Below are 16,306 nucleotides of genomic sequence, written 5' to 3'. Positions count from 1 at the left end.
TGCTGCCAGCCAAAGTCTGCCCAGCTCCAGGAACGGCTCAAGGGTCTTTCTCCTCCACTATGGAGTCCTGGTGAGCGCTGGTTATACCCAGTTACAGGCTCAGCAAGCCACCATTCCCCTCCGCCGTCCCTTTGCATCCTGTCCCACTGTGGCCAAAGAAGGCACGCCTTGGGCAGGGACGTGACAGAGCAGCAGCAGGCTCTGTGACATCTGGAATGCTAAAACAGTGAAGACTTGCCCGTGTGTGTGTGTGTGCAGGAGGAGCTGTGATTTGAGATGGTGCAGCTCAGCGTTGTGCCCAGTCCTCAGTAAACCAAGAAACAGCAGGACAGTCTTAGTCTGTAACACCTAAACAGTGGATGCTGTTGACCTTCAGTTCATTTGTGTGTCGATGCCAAAGCTGTGAATTATTTAATTGAATTTATTAAATGGTTTCTTACTTCAGAGGGGTGTGTACTCTGGAGAACTGCTGTGTTAAACATCCTAAACAGATCATGTGAAGTTAATACACCCAAACACCAAACACAAGGGCAACAAAAAATCACTAATAACATTAACACAGAGCTGAGACCTGCCAGGGTCATGAATGGAGCAGGGAGGAAGACACAGGAGGAGCTGAAGGTGTTGGTGAGGTTACCAGGATGGCTGTAAGCTATGGCACCACAGGGAGAGCCAATGTCATTTTTTCCTTTCTCAATGTTTGTGGGCTTGACTGTGCAATCTTCATACAGTTTTTTAAAGGGGGGATAATGGGAAGGAGACTGCTTGTTCTCTGCATGCTGAAACATGAGCTATTTGTGTGAGGAACATAGTTTTGTTACATGATTAGTGGAATGGGAGCCCCTAGGCACCACTTCCCAGTACAAACAACCAATAATAATAACTCATGCTAAAGTCGTCTCCTATTTAACAACCTGGGCCTCTTTCCATCCAAGGAAGCACATAACCCATTTGTGTTTCCACTGCTCTTGTTCCCACTGCCTTTGCCCATTTTCCCTCTCTGATTTCAGACTGGCTGTCCCAGGTAAAAAAAGGAGCAGTTTTGGGCCAGAAAGAGGGAAGAAATGGCATTTAATGGGAGCGCTTGCACCTAGTGTCTACCTGCACACGTACTCCCACACTGACACCCTGCCAGACTCCATGCATAGGGTACAGCTCCATGGCGGCGACAGCATCCCATGGCACAGTTGGATCAAGGAGATGAGAATGAACAGTAAACAGGATTTGCAACCGGGGGCTGGCTGAACTGCTCCAGCCTTGCCAGCAGCACTAGGACAGCCGTCAGGTCTGCAGAGCTGTCTCTAAGCCACCTTGCTCTACAGAAAAATATTGCTAATGTTCCCATGACCAGAGCAAGACAGAAAAGACAAGTAACTTGGACAGCAACATGAAAGAGCAGCAAAAATCTGGAAGGCAGAGTGAGACAGAACAAAAACAAGAGGGTGGAAAGCTCTGTAGTGATAGAAGACAGCCCCGGATGAATATGAGCTGAGAAAGGACTAGAGATAGAAATACCAGTGCTAATTAGACAGGCAAAATGACCCCAGTGCTGCTGTGCTTCAGCAGGCTCCACCACCCTCATCCCAGTGCCACTGGCCCTGTGGTAGATATGGGCAGCAGGAGTGAGAAGCTACAGTGCCTGGCTGCTTGAGTGGGACCATGGGAGGTGTGTGTGCCTCCCCATCCCACTTGTTACTCCTGTTGCAGGAAAGCACCCTGTTTCTGCATCTCGGGTGGCCAGTCTTAGCCCAGTTCTCCTGAACTGCAGAGAAAAAGTCCACGTGCTTGTCTTGCCTTCTGACAGTTTTTCTTGAAGATCTACCATACACCCCACAGTGCCTCAGGGTCAAGGCAACGCTTTGGCCAATTCTTAATCCACCCAAAGGGCTGCTGCTGGAAAAGGGCAGATGTGTCTCATTCTTGGCAGCGCTGATTGCTTCAGCCTCCACTGACCCATTCCTCATCACTCTCTGTTAATCTCCTTCCAGTTTGGCTGCAAGAACCTAAAAAGGTGTGGCTGCACCTCCCAGTTGTGCTTGCCTGAGTTGGAAGCCATTCAGTGGTACTGGTTGCAGTGGGCTCAATTCTCTGACTTCTAATGTCCCTCTGCAGCGTGGCCTGGCTGCAGGCTACTGGCTGCCCAGCACTGGTGCGTGGCTACTTATGCTTCCCTGAATCCTTTCCCTGCCTTGGATTTCATTCCCTTCTCAAAACTGGCTTGGGGGCACAGAGGAAAAAAAACAAACACAACAAAAACATTTTGTGTTGTTTTTTCCTCTCCTCGGGTACTCCCCTGGAGATTGCTGCTGTTTTCTCCAAATTATAGAAGCAGTTTAAGTGCTTGAAGCCGTGCAAAACTGAGCCACAAAATTAGGAGGCAATGCCTTTTTCAGCTCTGTGGGGTGCAGTCTTGAACCAGCATAGCACTTCTTGCTTACCTTTATGTTCTGAAGCAGCTTGGGTTTCAACCAGCTCCTCACCCGAGCTCGGCTTGCCTTGGGAGAGTGCCCGGTTCCAATTCAGCTGCAGCATCAGTGGAGAAAGAGAGGATTCAGTCCTGGCTGGAAAAACGCTTCAGGGAATCCTCCTTTGCCTGTTGCTACACCTCAAGCCAGAGAGCATCAGAAACCTGGATGCTGGTGTGCCCTAAAAAGTGGCATTTTTTAAGTACTGCTACCACTGCAGTGTGTTTGCTGATCATGAGTATTTTGTTAAAGCCTTCTTGCTGGTAAACGCTAGGCCACTGCAGACAAAACATAGGATTTAACAGAGACAATAAAAAAAAAGACTGCCAAAACACTCGGTGAATAGGGGAACAGTCCCATTTTCCCATTTTGAGGCAAACAAATGGCAAAACTAAACTCTGCCAGGGAAAGCATGGAGTGTTTCACCCCCATGCCCCAGCCCCAAGAACGGTGCCACGTTTCACTCAGTTCCACACACGTGCTTTCATCACATGCAGCTTTCCTGCTGGATTTAACTCTGTTCCAGCAATTCTCACTTGTCCTCACTTGGGCTTGGCAGGAATCTCTCTCCCCTCTATGATGCCTGCTGTCGCCTCAGCCCACATCACCTGGACACTTCTCTCTGACTGTCATCGGCTTTGGCTATAGCATTAAATGTGCATGTATCTTGGTCCCTGCTGCTGCTCATCTGCTGTCACTACCAGAGGTTGGTCCAGCTCCTGTCCAAACTCCTTATCCTGATGACGCTGACAAATGCAGCAGGAAATCCCATCCCTGAGGCCAAGGTGCTGCTGGCAGTTCAGTGCTGCAATGTGGTAGGAATCTCATCTCGCTGTGTGGTGCCATGCTGGCTGCTGACCACTGCCACCCACTGCCCTGTTCCTCCCTGATGGAATGGCTCCAGAGCACTGACCCTTGGCCAAGAAGTGAGGGCCCTGACTGACCAGGTGGGGCAGTAATGTCAGGTACGGTTTCATCTCCAGCCCCTAAAGTGTGTCACCCAACAAGACTTCAGCCACGTTGTTCATGGGGGAGAGACCTCTCCAGTCACCACCACCACTCTCTTTCAGATGCCCAAACACCAGGCACTGAAATCCTTGCTTCAGAGAAGCATTGGGCAGGGAGATCTGAGAGTATGATGGGGGACATGAGCATCACTTACCAGAGGAGAAGCCCTGATGGCAGAAATGCCCACAGCAGGGTTTGCAGCTCCACTCTTGGCCTCGTGTTGCTGCCCTCAGGGGCAAACTGCCAGCCACAGCCAACCTAGCTTGTGACACCTGACAGAGTGCAGCCTGCAGCTGTGTGGAGCTTCCATTGTGCTGGCATGGCCAGCAGCTGCTATTATTAGCTGGCATATGAATCACCCGCATGAAATGATTTAGCAGCTCAGCCTGATCTAGGTTGGCTGCTTATTGTAAGAGCCTCATTTGCAGCCCTGGTTAGAGCTGCATGTGGAGAGGACATGGGGGGACCTTCTGGGAGAAACCTTCTGCCCAAAGCTCACTCAGCCGCTCTCAGCTGAGTGGCAGATGCCAGGAATAGCTCCTGTGGCCTCAGAGCCTGGCCAGGGGGTCCTGTGTCAATAGATCACAAAGGAAAACACTGGATCTAGTGCCCACAGGATGTGGGACCCCAGGACTGGGATTCTTGATATGTTCCTGAGATTTTGCTGGGTGCAGAGCAACAGGAGAGAGCTGGGAACACATTTGCTTTTCTAGAGAGGAAAATACAAACACCCTTTGAATCCTGCTTTGTCTCACTTCAGCCTGGAACTGCAAAAAGGCAGACAGTTGGCAACACCACTAGCAGGAGCAGCAGCTGCTGAAGTTCTCAGTTGCTCTTCTCTCGATGGATTTCACCCACGATGCTCCCACTGTGCCTCCTGCAGGTGAGAGAGCTGGGTATCTGGGTCCACTCCTATGATTGTGAATTAAATGCATCAACAATAAAGTTCAAGTCAAAATTCTGCTGTGATCTTTCCTTCAACCCGTGCTTTCCCTATTATAATAAAAATAACTCACTATGTCATCTTTTCATGGGATATGAAATATGACTTTCTGAGCACTGCAAGCTCGCACTAAGGAGCATTATGAAGAGAAGTGGAATACACACCATTTTTTATAGCATAACAAAGAAGCCTTTATTTAATAATGAACTATTACAGTTCAGTACAAAGATTTGCTTTGTTCGGTGACTAGAAATTGTTTGCAGATTTTTCTAGCCACTGGGAGTTGACAGTTCACTTAGGAGATCAGTTCTTAAAGCAAGAGTGCATACATGCCTTCTTGACTCCGAGTGCCGCGGGCCTGGCTCTCCCTTTCAGAGTCAGTGGAACACGGCTGGGTGCGCTTCTCAGTGGAGGACGCAGAGGCACGACGTCCTCTGCTTTCATTCCCTTCAAGAAGGTTTCCAACTTCTTAGCCCAGAAATAGCACAGAGCAAAGAGCTATCCTGATAGCCGCCCTTTGGCAGGCTGAAGAGTGCAGAGCCCCACTTCTGCCTCGCAAAAGGCCCGGTGTGAAATTGTTTCTCACTGTGCTGCTGAGGCTGAGAAATCAGAGTCCCTAGGCCCAGAAGAGGTTCTGAATTCCTACAGCAGTGTGAGGACCTCAGCTATTTCCAAAATACAGCCCATGCTTTTGTACACCTGCATACATACATGCCCATTTTTTTTTGTCCTTTTGCTAGCAAACCAATTAACTTCCACTTCTCTGATGCTTCTGGGAGGTAAACTGAAGACCCTTATGACACCAGCCCCTCTCTATCGGTCAGCTACCTTCAACAGGGAGCTGGAAATTTGGCACATGGGCCTTCCACTAGTTTTGTTTCTACTGAGTGAAACAATTTTCCAATCTGCAAAGCCTCCTCACTCCTCTGAGCCTGCTCTGAGCTGTGGGGTTCTGGTCCATACCTCACTTGCAGTACCTCCAGCAAATGCAAGGACAGTGCTGGTGAATGGGCTACTCGTGTCCTGGGACAGAGCAACAAGGCGCTTGCCAAATGCATGGCTCCATGACATCATTCGGGTTTTTGTTTGTCTCTCGGGAGTGAGAAAGGAAAAGAAAAAAGCGGGGGTAGGAATCTGGCTTGGAGTAACTCCCTCTAACCATTTATTTACCTTAAGTGCATGCTTCATGCTTTTACTCATGGGTTACAGTCATGGGTGCACATAAGGTCTTGAGAGTCCTTAGCAGCAATCCCTCGACAGAAGAGCTGGGTCATTGCGTGCTCAAAGCATTTTTACTTCATTGCTTTTCTCATCTGATAACAACATAGAGTAACATCCTTGGTGCTTCTGGCAGCTGCCACACTTCCTTTCCTCGTACACCACTGATGGCGTGTGTAGTAGCATGGGAAATGCTCCTCTGTTTCAACACCGAGCTGGGTGTGAGGCAGGGGACAGTCGATGCACAGAGCTGAGCCACCAGGAGCTGCAGAGCAGGATGCAGGCATCCAGCATCCCTCTGAAAGATGCCCAAGTGTCTGTGGCACTTGGACTTGCTTGAGGCTTGTGGATCCTCCACCAACAACAAACAGCTCTCAGTGGGCCCTTTGGTCCCAAATCACTCAGCCTGGACGCCAGGTAAAGGATGGTCTTCATCCACCTTCACAGACCCACACGTGGCCTCTTTGTTGCAGCTCCTTTTTCAAACAAAGAAGAGAAATGGGCAAGATTCACCTGACCTGTCTTAGACACTGACCTAGGGAGATGAAGCACTTCCATGCCTGTGTTTCCACCTATTTTTCACAAAGAAGAGAGTCTGGCTTGAATAGGTTTAGTCAGATGAATCCCACCCAAAGAGACTGCAGCTGCTGGAGGAACATGAGCTTTCTCATAATCACTTCCCTTCCTCATAGTTTTGGGGCAGAGAGAACAGTCTGCTTGAACTGATGAGTCATTGAAGGATTCCTCGAAAATTGCATAAAATATGCTTGAAAGGATATGCGTCTGTTTGCATCAGGTCTCAACGCAGTTCAGAGGGATGTGGAGTCCCAGGCAATAGGGCAGGTGAAGGGCAAGCCAATAGTGGTGCTACCACCCTTTAGCAGACATCCTGAAAATGGAAAAAGCAAAGATAGCAACAGAAGGAGCATCCAGGGCATCTCTTGGGTTCAGACCGCTACTAAGTTGGCCACATCCCAAGAGAAACAACTTCTGCTCTGTCCCCTGACTCCTGCCCTTTCCCCTGCCTTCCTCCTTTCCCTCTGCTTTCTTCGGTCATGTCCCTTCTGAATAGAAACTTTTGGGAGACTTATTTCCTTGCACCTGTTTCAGCTGTGATGTAACTGTGGTAATAACTCAACCACTGTTGGATGGAAGGTTACAGCTATTTCTTGGTTCCTGTATTTTTTTATTATTACATTATGGTTATATTTAGAGATAGGCCTGAGTCAGAGCTGTATGAGAGGAGCTCTCTCACGGTTTGTGAAGGTCTGGAGATGGAGCCAGACCCCTTCATCTCAGCTAGCCTTTCTCTTGGTAGTGTGTGCCTCTAAAACCCAAGGTCCGTACTGGGAAAAGTTCAAACAGAAGTTGTAGTGCAAGCTCTGTAGTTCAGGTGGGTCTGCGACTGTAGTGGGACCAAGCAATGCTCAAAGACCTAAATTCCACCATAGCATGTAATATCTTTCTGCAGTCCTTGTTGGGAAAGAAAGTCATTAAGTAAGGTTGGAAAGCCAGCTGCTGCCTTGCTTTCCAGAAGTAGTAACTGAGACTCTTGACACAGTGATCAAAGTCAGTGGCAATAATGTAGGACTGTCTCAGGAGCATTGCCTGTGTGGCCTCGGCCCCTCTCCATTTTAGGATCTCATGTATTTCGGTCACAGATTAAAACACAGTTTTTGACCTGTTATTCAGCGTGAGTAGATTCTTTATTCAAAGTGATGTTCTGACCTCCCAGCTCTCAGGGTTGAAGATGACCCTTCTACAATCAAGAGATAGGACCTTGTCCCCTTCACAGGGGACGGTCAATAACACCAATATTGAGCTTGAAGTCTTCAACTGGGCTGAAGCAGCACAGACCTCCAAAAGCTTCACTGTTCTGCACCAAAAGCGAAGATCAGGGGAGACCAATCCAGGGAGCCGGTTCATGCACTGTGCCTGATTTTGACAATGATTTAGGATGCTGACCCCTCTGCACCCACCAGACTCAGCAAGTCATGGAATTGATTGAAGTCACAGGCAGGAGCGCAGGTCCCAGGGAGAGAGATATACCATACCAGATTCCACCTTCCAAAGCATTTTTCCCCTAAGTTTCCAATGCTTCATAAGAAGACAGAGAAAAGTCAGAAGTACCCTACAACATGCTGCCACTTTTGCATGAGAAAAGAGAAGTCTTCATCCCCAGCCCTTAAAGTTTCAGCACAGTCACTGTCTTAGCACGGAACAATGAACAAACAGAAGACAGTGCAGACTATTTTTATTTTTTCTATCATAATGACAGAAAAGGACAGAAATGAGAACTGGGAGACTTCTAGAAGATGCCGATCCCATAAAACTTTAAGTATACCTGCTGGAGATTTCATCTCTGGAAGTGGGATCAAGAATTTCTGTGAAGGCAGCCCCTGAGGTGCTCTGTCCTCTTCTGCCTGACCATCATTGCCAACTGTTAAGAAGTAGGGACTTATATACTAGCTGAATCAGTGTAATTGCTGTGTCCCCACACCACAGTTCTGTGCTTCAGTGTCACAGAGGAAAACTAAGCCTTGCCCTCGGACAACTGACTTGACTGCATGTTTTAATCCTTACACAACAAAAAGGCATTTATTTTCCCAGCCACTGGACCACTCCTGTAGCCTCCTCCATGTTACCTTACTACAAGCTCAAAGAGGGTAGATTTACATTAGATATAAGGGAAAAATCTTCTACAGTGAGGGTGGTGAGAGGCTGGAACAGGTTCCTAGTGATGTGATGGATGCCCCATCCTTGGAGCCTGTGAGGCTGGATTGGCCCTGGACAACATGATCTAGCTATGGATGTCCCTGTTCATTGTGGGGGAGTTGGATTAGATGTCCTTCAGATGTCCCTTCCAAGTCTAAGGATTCTATGATTCTGTAATATTCTCACTAGAACATGGATACCAGGCAAGACCACTGCAGCCTTGGGATTCTCCTGCTGATGCTTCTGCCTTCCAGGTTCCATCACTTGCTGGTGGGTTCCCACCATCAGATGCAATGTGCCCTTATGCCCTGCTGAACCATCAGTGACTGCAGAAGTGGTCACTGCATCAATCCCATAATCCTGTTTTCCAAGGCAGTCTCTCCTGTCCTGTAGGTACTGCCTGAACTCTTTGTTCCCAGATGTATTACTTTTCATTTAGCTAAATTAAAACACATTTCCTTGGATTGTGACCATTCAGCCAGGCAATTCCGATCCCCTTGTAATAGTAAACTATCCTCTTCATTATTTACTAGGCTGCAGGTGGACAGACTGAAACACTAGACCTGCTTGGGCTGCCCCCATTCAGCTCAATAGGCTGTTGATGCTGCACAATAATGACAACTATTTCAGTGTCTGGGGAATAGACTAGTTCATAGCTGACTCTTTCAGATGAAATATTTGGCTCTTCTGAGATTTGGGAGCACATTTGGGAGGACTGAAGAGTAGCATCCTTTCCTCCACAGCCTGTATCATTGCTGCACGATAACAGCCTCTTGCTTCCTCCCCCCTCCACTTCCTCTGGTGGAAAATCACAGATAAGAAAGAAAGAGAGAAGGAAAACAGATTTGCTTTGTTAGTTTATACTCCAAGTCATGCAGCAATAGGGCTGCTGAACTGACAGCAACCCCGTCTCCATTCACCCCGCCACAGCTGCATCCTACTCTACGCAGTGAAATGGGGCCAAGTGGGGGAAATCGAGGCACAATCACTGTCCTCCTACTGCTCACACACAGGACCTGCTGCCACGAGGTTCCCCTGCAGGCTACATGCATAACAGCCTCTGTGCAGTGGGCTCCAATGTATAGCAGCCTGCAGAAGGGATTCAATGCCCTCTGTGTCTCCTGGGCTGTGAGATGGCAAAGCCGAGTGATGTGCTAGGGTCAGGTCTTCTCCTCATCTCTTAAGTATGAGCCACTGAGTCTGGGAGTTTGCCTTCTATTTGTGACTGCATGCTTAGCAATTTTCCAGGAAGACGTTCTGCAATTACGACATCCAAACAGTGGCATTAATAAGCAGCATGCAGAAAGGGATTTGGGGTGACCACACTGCCATAGAGCTGTGTCCCACATGTGGGGGTCCAGTGGTTCAGTGCTGCAGAGCCCACCAGGCCACACACGTACCTGCTGGTGCACAATGCCAAGACCCACTGATCCATGGCTTCCTGCATGCTCACTGCAAGACTGTGGGAAGAGGCACATAAAACTCCCTGCTCTCATTTAGCCCTTCTGTCAAAGCTGGAGAAGTTCTGGCCCGGCTTCAGCTACAAAACAATATGAAATATATCAGCCGAGGCCACACGGAATGGGAATGGATGGCCAGCCCGGATATTACTGCTCTCTGTGTGGAGGTTTCCTCCCGCAGGGGTGCGGGTGATTCACCTCAGAGCCCAGGTGCTGCGGCACGTGCCAGGTCCGAGGCGGAGGGAAGGATGTCAGGCTCACGGTGACACACATCAACCTTATTCATAGGCACAGCTCGCCCATGGCTAAAGCACTGTGACAGCTGAGAGCACACAATTCATTCACTGGCATTTGCACTTTTGTTTTCTTTCACAGCTGCATCTTGGGCACTCATGGCGAAGCAGGCAGGGAGCTGTGTGAAGCATGGAAGAAGTCCCATCTTGCAAAGGACTTCCAGATTTTGTGATCTGGCTTTGGCTCAAAGAAGAACAGAAAACAAAAGTGTCCACGTACTTCTAACAGGGCCTGACTGAAAATGAGCAAACAAGCAATGAGGTTTCAGTTTCTCTGGCTTCAACTTGAAGCACTTTACAGCAGCCCAGTTGCAAGGAGTCAGCGCACACCTTCTGGTAAGCAGGTTCTAAAAAGTGCACAGACCCAAGCTCATGAAATAGAAATTCAAAGAGCCAGTACGTGCTCATGAAAAACACCACTCTGCCTGGAACTGCGCTGCGCTGAGCAATGGCGGCGTGGCTCCCAGCAGCAAAAATATATGCCCCTTGTCAGTTTCCTTCTGGACAATAATGCTGTTGAATTTTCATGTTCACATCAAGAATCGTTTGCATGGAAACAACTTCAGGGTTCTGCTATCTCATTTTGAAAAAAAAAATCATCAACAATTTCACTGGTGATTGTAAATTATGCACTACAACAGAAATGTTGTAAATGGATCTAAATATCAGTAACACAGTTATGCTATTTTGAAGCAGAACATATGTATGGTTTTCTTTTACTTACAAGCTCATGCAATTAACTGTGGTTCTATTTGGCTAGAATTGGTTGTTAAATAATAAATACAGGGCAAAGTCTTATTCCACAGCTGGATTAGTTTAATCATCTGAATTGCAGCAGCATGGGATCACCGTACTAGGAAGAAGCCTAATCTGGGCTACGTTTTTAAAGATGTTAAAACGTTGAGAGTTGGTACTGTAGTGAGGCTTTAGCTACAGGGTGATAGGCAGTATGAGTGTTTTCAGCATGGCAAGTGTTCTTGAGGTCCCACTGATCCAATAAGAGCATAGCCTGGATTTTCCAGAGCTAACAGGCAAAACTCATGTTGCAAAGAAGCAGTTGCATGGCATCATGGGGTCCCTCACTGTGACTGGCAATAGCTGTGGTTGAGTCCTATACTGGGGGTGGCTGCTTGCATGCAGAATTGAACCTCTGGCTTCACTCTACATAGGAAAAGAGAAGAGAAGCACTGGTGATAGTGAATAGCAACAAGATCGCTGAGTTTCTGAAAACTATAAGTGGGTACAGACAAAAAATCTAAGAAGAACAAATATGAACAAAAAGTTTGCAAAATACAAGAGAAATGAATGATCAGTGTCCCTTCCCACTCCTTCCACAAACAGGATAGGAGCTCACACTAAAAAGTCGTCCAAATTCAGCAGCAATTTGAAATTACGAAGTAAATCACTAACAAAGAAGGAAAAAATAAAGAAAAATTATGACATGAAATGCATAAATGCAGTGAAGGAAACTGCTGGCCATGGTGGAATCATCCTGCATGGGCAAATATCTGAAGGACAAAGAGTTTAAAAAATCATTCAGAGCAGAAAAGCAGTCCTAGCAATGACAGAGGGCAATCACAGAATGGGAAACATTAACTCTGTGTCAGAAAGGAGTGGCGAGGAGTTTATTTCCTATGAGAAGGCAGATTACACCCTGGTCCATCAGCAGAAAAGGAGAACTTTTTTTAAGTTCAGCAGCACAGCCTTCTGCCTGAGAGCTGTCACAAAAGGGCTGAGGGTGCATCCTGCAGAGAGCTCTGCTTCAGAACCATTGGACCCTGATGGTGGGCTGCAAGTATGAGGAGAGCACTGGGCAATGTCCCTCTGACCTAGGCTAGGAGCAGAGGATACAGAAGTGGGGTATGGGAGGAGCGGGGTGCAGAAGAAGCGGGGTGCTATAGCCTTGCAGGAGGCCAGAAGCTTTGGCTGAGGCTTCGACAAGCCATGTTTGCTCAAGGAGTGCAAAAAACATGCCCCAGAGCCACACAATAAGGAGCAAAGCAGCATTCGAGAGAATGACTTTCCAAGTCTGTTCCTGTCATTGCAGGGAGGATTCAGAAGAGCATGGATTTCAGCATGAGAGATGGAGATGGCCCCTCCTAAATCTTCCTCTGTCCAGCAGAGAAGGCTGTAACAACAGCTCAGGGAGAATAACTGAAGCCAGGTCAAATGAGCAAGCTGGCACCAAGTGCTGGGAATGAGAGTGAATGAATTACTTATTGAGGCCGCAGACAGCTCTGTTTCTGGATGCTTTCACTGGCTTTGGCAAGGAAAGGATTCAGAGCAGCAGCTTCAGGCAGCCAGATCCCTCAGCCCAGCTCTCCCTTGGAGAAAGATAAGCTCTTTGGAGGAGTATCCAATGCATCCAGTTGAAGCATCTGCTTTGATGTTCCCTCTGGAGATACCATCTCTCTCTGCCCTAGGGACTTCAGAGGGACCTCACAAAGACCAGGTGGGTGCCAGGTACATGGTTCACCTGCCTGTGGCCAGCAGGAGCCTCCACCCTGATTCCCAAGGACAGGCAGTGTAACAGCTTTTCCCCTAAGGTCAATAGTCAGGAGCTGGTGCGAGGCATGTCTGTGGCTTTTTGCTCAGAGCCATCAGCAATGCACACTGCTCAGATGTCAAGCAGGGCACCTGCCCTGAACAGGTTACCAAAAAGCATAGTTTTGAATCTATGAGCTATTTGCTGAGTATTATGGGCAGGGAGCTCTCTGGAATCCACAGCTTCCAGCTTACAAATGACTCACACCATAGAGCCACAGGAATAATTGGTGCCCACAGCACAGAGGGAAAACCATCCCGGCAAGCACTGTAGCAGAAAGAGTTTTTGCAGGAAAAATCTCAGGCTGGACAGAGCAAGGTCTAATTGTGTTTATTTATATTCAGGTGAGAATATTTGTGATGTAGATTTGTATCCATTTTGTTTTGCTTTCAGAAGTGAGGTGACAATACGTATATATTTTTAATCAACTCTCCAGCAAGAGTGGTCATTTTTCACCATCCCAACAAACACCAATACTTCTTACTTTGAAGAAGTTTTCCAAGTTCCTATTAATTTATTTCACCTGGCTCCCATTCAGTTGCCATTTATTGTTCTGGCTCATCCAACACTGCTTGCTATGGGTTTGGGCTACGATCCACCACTGCTCCTGGTGAAGCAACCACAAGCATGGTGCTTTCTGGCTACCAGCTGCACAGGTGAACCCAGGCACCTTGGTGCACCCATGAGTGGCATGAACTGTGCCAGGAGGACATGGGCTGTGGGTGGCAAGGATGGCAAGAGAGCTCAGGTGCCTACAGCTACAGGCAGCTGCGTTCTGCAGGCAGGAGGTGACAATCAGACAGATGAGCTTGCAGAGCTGTCCTTGCTTTTTCCTTTCCTCTGGTCTCTGCCTGTAAATCTCCTTTTCTTGGAGTTGCAGTTTAGTAGCATACAATCAAACAGGGCAAAGTGCTTTGTGTCTGAGCGATGCTGCCTCAACCCATTTCAAAGCTGACTTGGTTAAACTGCTGAAAATTTCACTGGGAATCTCTTCTTGGGCAGAGCTTGGTCAAACCGATTGGATTCCTGGCCCATTAAAGCAACTCTGGGATAAGTGTGTTGCAAGTCCACACTAAGAGAGCACAACTGGAGTTCACTCTGCTCTAATTGAAGTGCTTTACTAGACTAGAGTGATTCACATATGCGGAAAAGAAATGTGACCTATTCCTACATACATGCAAAGACGAGAGCTGCAAAAGGATTTTTTCTCTCACTGCTGGCCACTCATTAAGGGCTGTGAGCTGATTATTTCTTTTATTTCTAATTTAGCAGCAGCAGCCTCACAAATTGCCTCCTTCACCCAAGGTGGCTGCCAAAGGTTTGGTTCAGGACCAGTTTCAGTGCTACTGTAATCCTCTGCGCTGGAGAGCCGGGGCAAAGCCAAGCCAACCTGAAACTGGAGCTGCACGGATGGCGCCAATCTAATTAAGTTATGAAAAAGCGTTCCTCTGGAGAGGAGCCTCTTGCAGCTCACAGGCAGAAAGGTAGAGAACATGTGAATCTGGCCAGAAGCCTCAGCTGTTGACAACTCGACGTACAAAGCATCTGTACGCATGCCTTTTGGGAAGGAAGATGAGTGGTGCTCAGGGGAACCGCGTGGTTGTTTAACTCTTTGTTCCATATGCGACCAGGCAAGGAGAAAATGTTTCGTATTATGTTGAATACCATCTCAGGTTCTGGCAGGATTACTCGTCAATATTATTGCAGCCTCTTCAGTTACAGTGCTTCAGCAGTAAAGTAGTTAGACTGGCTTTGAAATACAGAAATTCAGGCAACACAATCACGCTATGAAAGAGCTCTCATTAGCCTTTGGCTGACCTTGAAAAATTGTGTTTCTCTCCAATTCTTCCACAAATTACCTTTAAGGAGACCTTCTTAGTTCCACCAAGTCACAAGGTCTGGCTGTGTGACTCATGTTTTCAGCTGGTCTCTCACGATCACAAGGCGTACTCGCCTCTTACACTCAGCCACAATTGCCACAAGGAGGATATGTAGAACGCACCGATGGCCTTATTATAGTGGCATGTTCTTATTTGTTTGGGATTGTTTTTTCCAACCTCAAATGTTTCATAATGAAACAGTTGGTCTTATAAAAAATGTCACTCATCGCATCAAATTTTATGGGTAGGTCATGGTAAGGACTCTGTCAGATTGTAAGCAGGGATGAAATCTCATAGCTGCAGAAGGTGAGTTAAGCACAGTCAGATACTGCTGGGGGCAGCGGCTGGCTCTCATAGGATGCTCCCTCTTCTCTGAGAGAAGCACGCTGCTGCTTCCTTCCCCACCTGACTGCTGCCGAACACAGGCCACCAGGCACACTAAGCCGGGAAGTCCCCTTGTGCCCCAATCCCTGTCCCTGTTACCTTGTGGCAGCAGCGGAGCCCTCCAGCTTAGCTCAGAGCTGTGTTGTTTTCAGCAGAACGTGCACAGCTGTCCCCTGTCCCCCAGTATGACAGGCCAGGAGTGCTGGTCACAGAGGTGGCATATCTGCGGTGCCACGGCCTCACCTAGCAGCAGGGGTGTGATTCCACCCAAAAGAGGGCAGTGGTGCTTGTGTCCAGGCTGGATGAAGTTTGCAGTCCAGCTGCTCCGCTTCCCCCAGAGGCTGACGGAGATCCTCCTTGGCTCTTGGCACCAATGGAGAGCTGTGCTCACACTGCCTTGGCCTCTGTTCTTATTTCATCCTCTTGAGTCATTGCCATTTTGCCATCTCTTCCCTCAAAACTCAGTGGAAGGAATCACACAGATCTAGCTTTCTCAGTGCAGAGCCCCCTGTCAGCCTCCTATCAGCATCTCACTGTGCACCCTTTGCCTTCAGACCAGCTGCAGCTTGAGCATAGCTGGGAACAGAACCTTGGATAGGCCACAGCTCACAGCCACCCAGCAATGTCCAGAAGCTTGATGTCACAGGAAACCACTGATACTGTGAATAATTTAAAGAAATTTAATAAAAAATCCCCAACCCGCCAGTGTTCTTCCCCTGTCTTAGCAGCTGTGTGTTCTCAAGCAGCCCATCTTTCCCATGGCCACACACCCATTGCCAGCAGGTGTGGCTGCAAAACCAGACTGCTGTCTCCAGCACTTGCTGCTGGCACTTATCACTGTCCTCACGGTGGGGTCTGTGCATTTCTGAGCCTGACAGCCAGTGTGGGTCCCAGCCTGATGGGGAGGGACCCCGCTCCTTCCCAGCATCTCTGGGCTGCTCAGCCTGGCAGCCACTGTCTGTGCAGTTAATGCTGTTTTCTTGGCTCCCATGCTAAAAACACCAGACATCACAGCAGCAGCCAAGGTATTAACAACTAAAACAGCAGCAAAGACAATAGCAACACAAGCATAGCTCATGAGCTTAGCTTTGTTTAATGGTACAGAATCTGCACAGCCTCTGGGAGCTGGACCCTGCACAAAAACCACTGCCAGCTTTCCCTCCTCTGCTGTGCTGGGCAGGCTGGGAGTGACCCTGCTGCAGAGCGGGGCCAGTGCCATCCTTCCAGGCTGTTCCTTCAGCAGTCGGCAGAGCGGGGTCAGACTCACCTATGTCCTTTAATATAGGCATACCTGCCCTGATGTGACCTGATTGCACTGTGTGTAACTCGTGTATTTCTCTGCAGGGTGAATCCCCTTGAGCAGCTCCAGCTGCCTTTGCATAGGCGCTGGCCCTG

This window comes from Meleagris gallopavo, chromosome 6, assembly GCF_000146605.3.
Source record: "Meleagris gallopavo isolate NT-WF06-2002-E0010 breed Aviagen turkey brand Nicholas breeding stock chromosome 6, Turkey_5.1, whole genome shotgun sequence".
Classification (NCBI taxonomy): domain Eukaryota; kingdom Metazoa; phylum Chordata; class Aves; order Galliformes; family Phasianidae; genus Meleagris; species Meleagris gallopavo.
Note: the sequence above shows the minus strand (reverse complement) of the source record.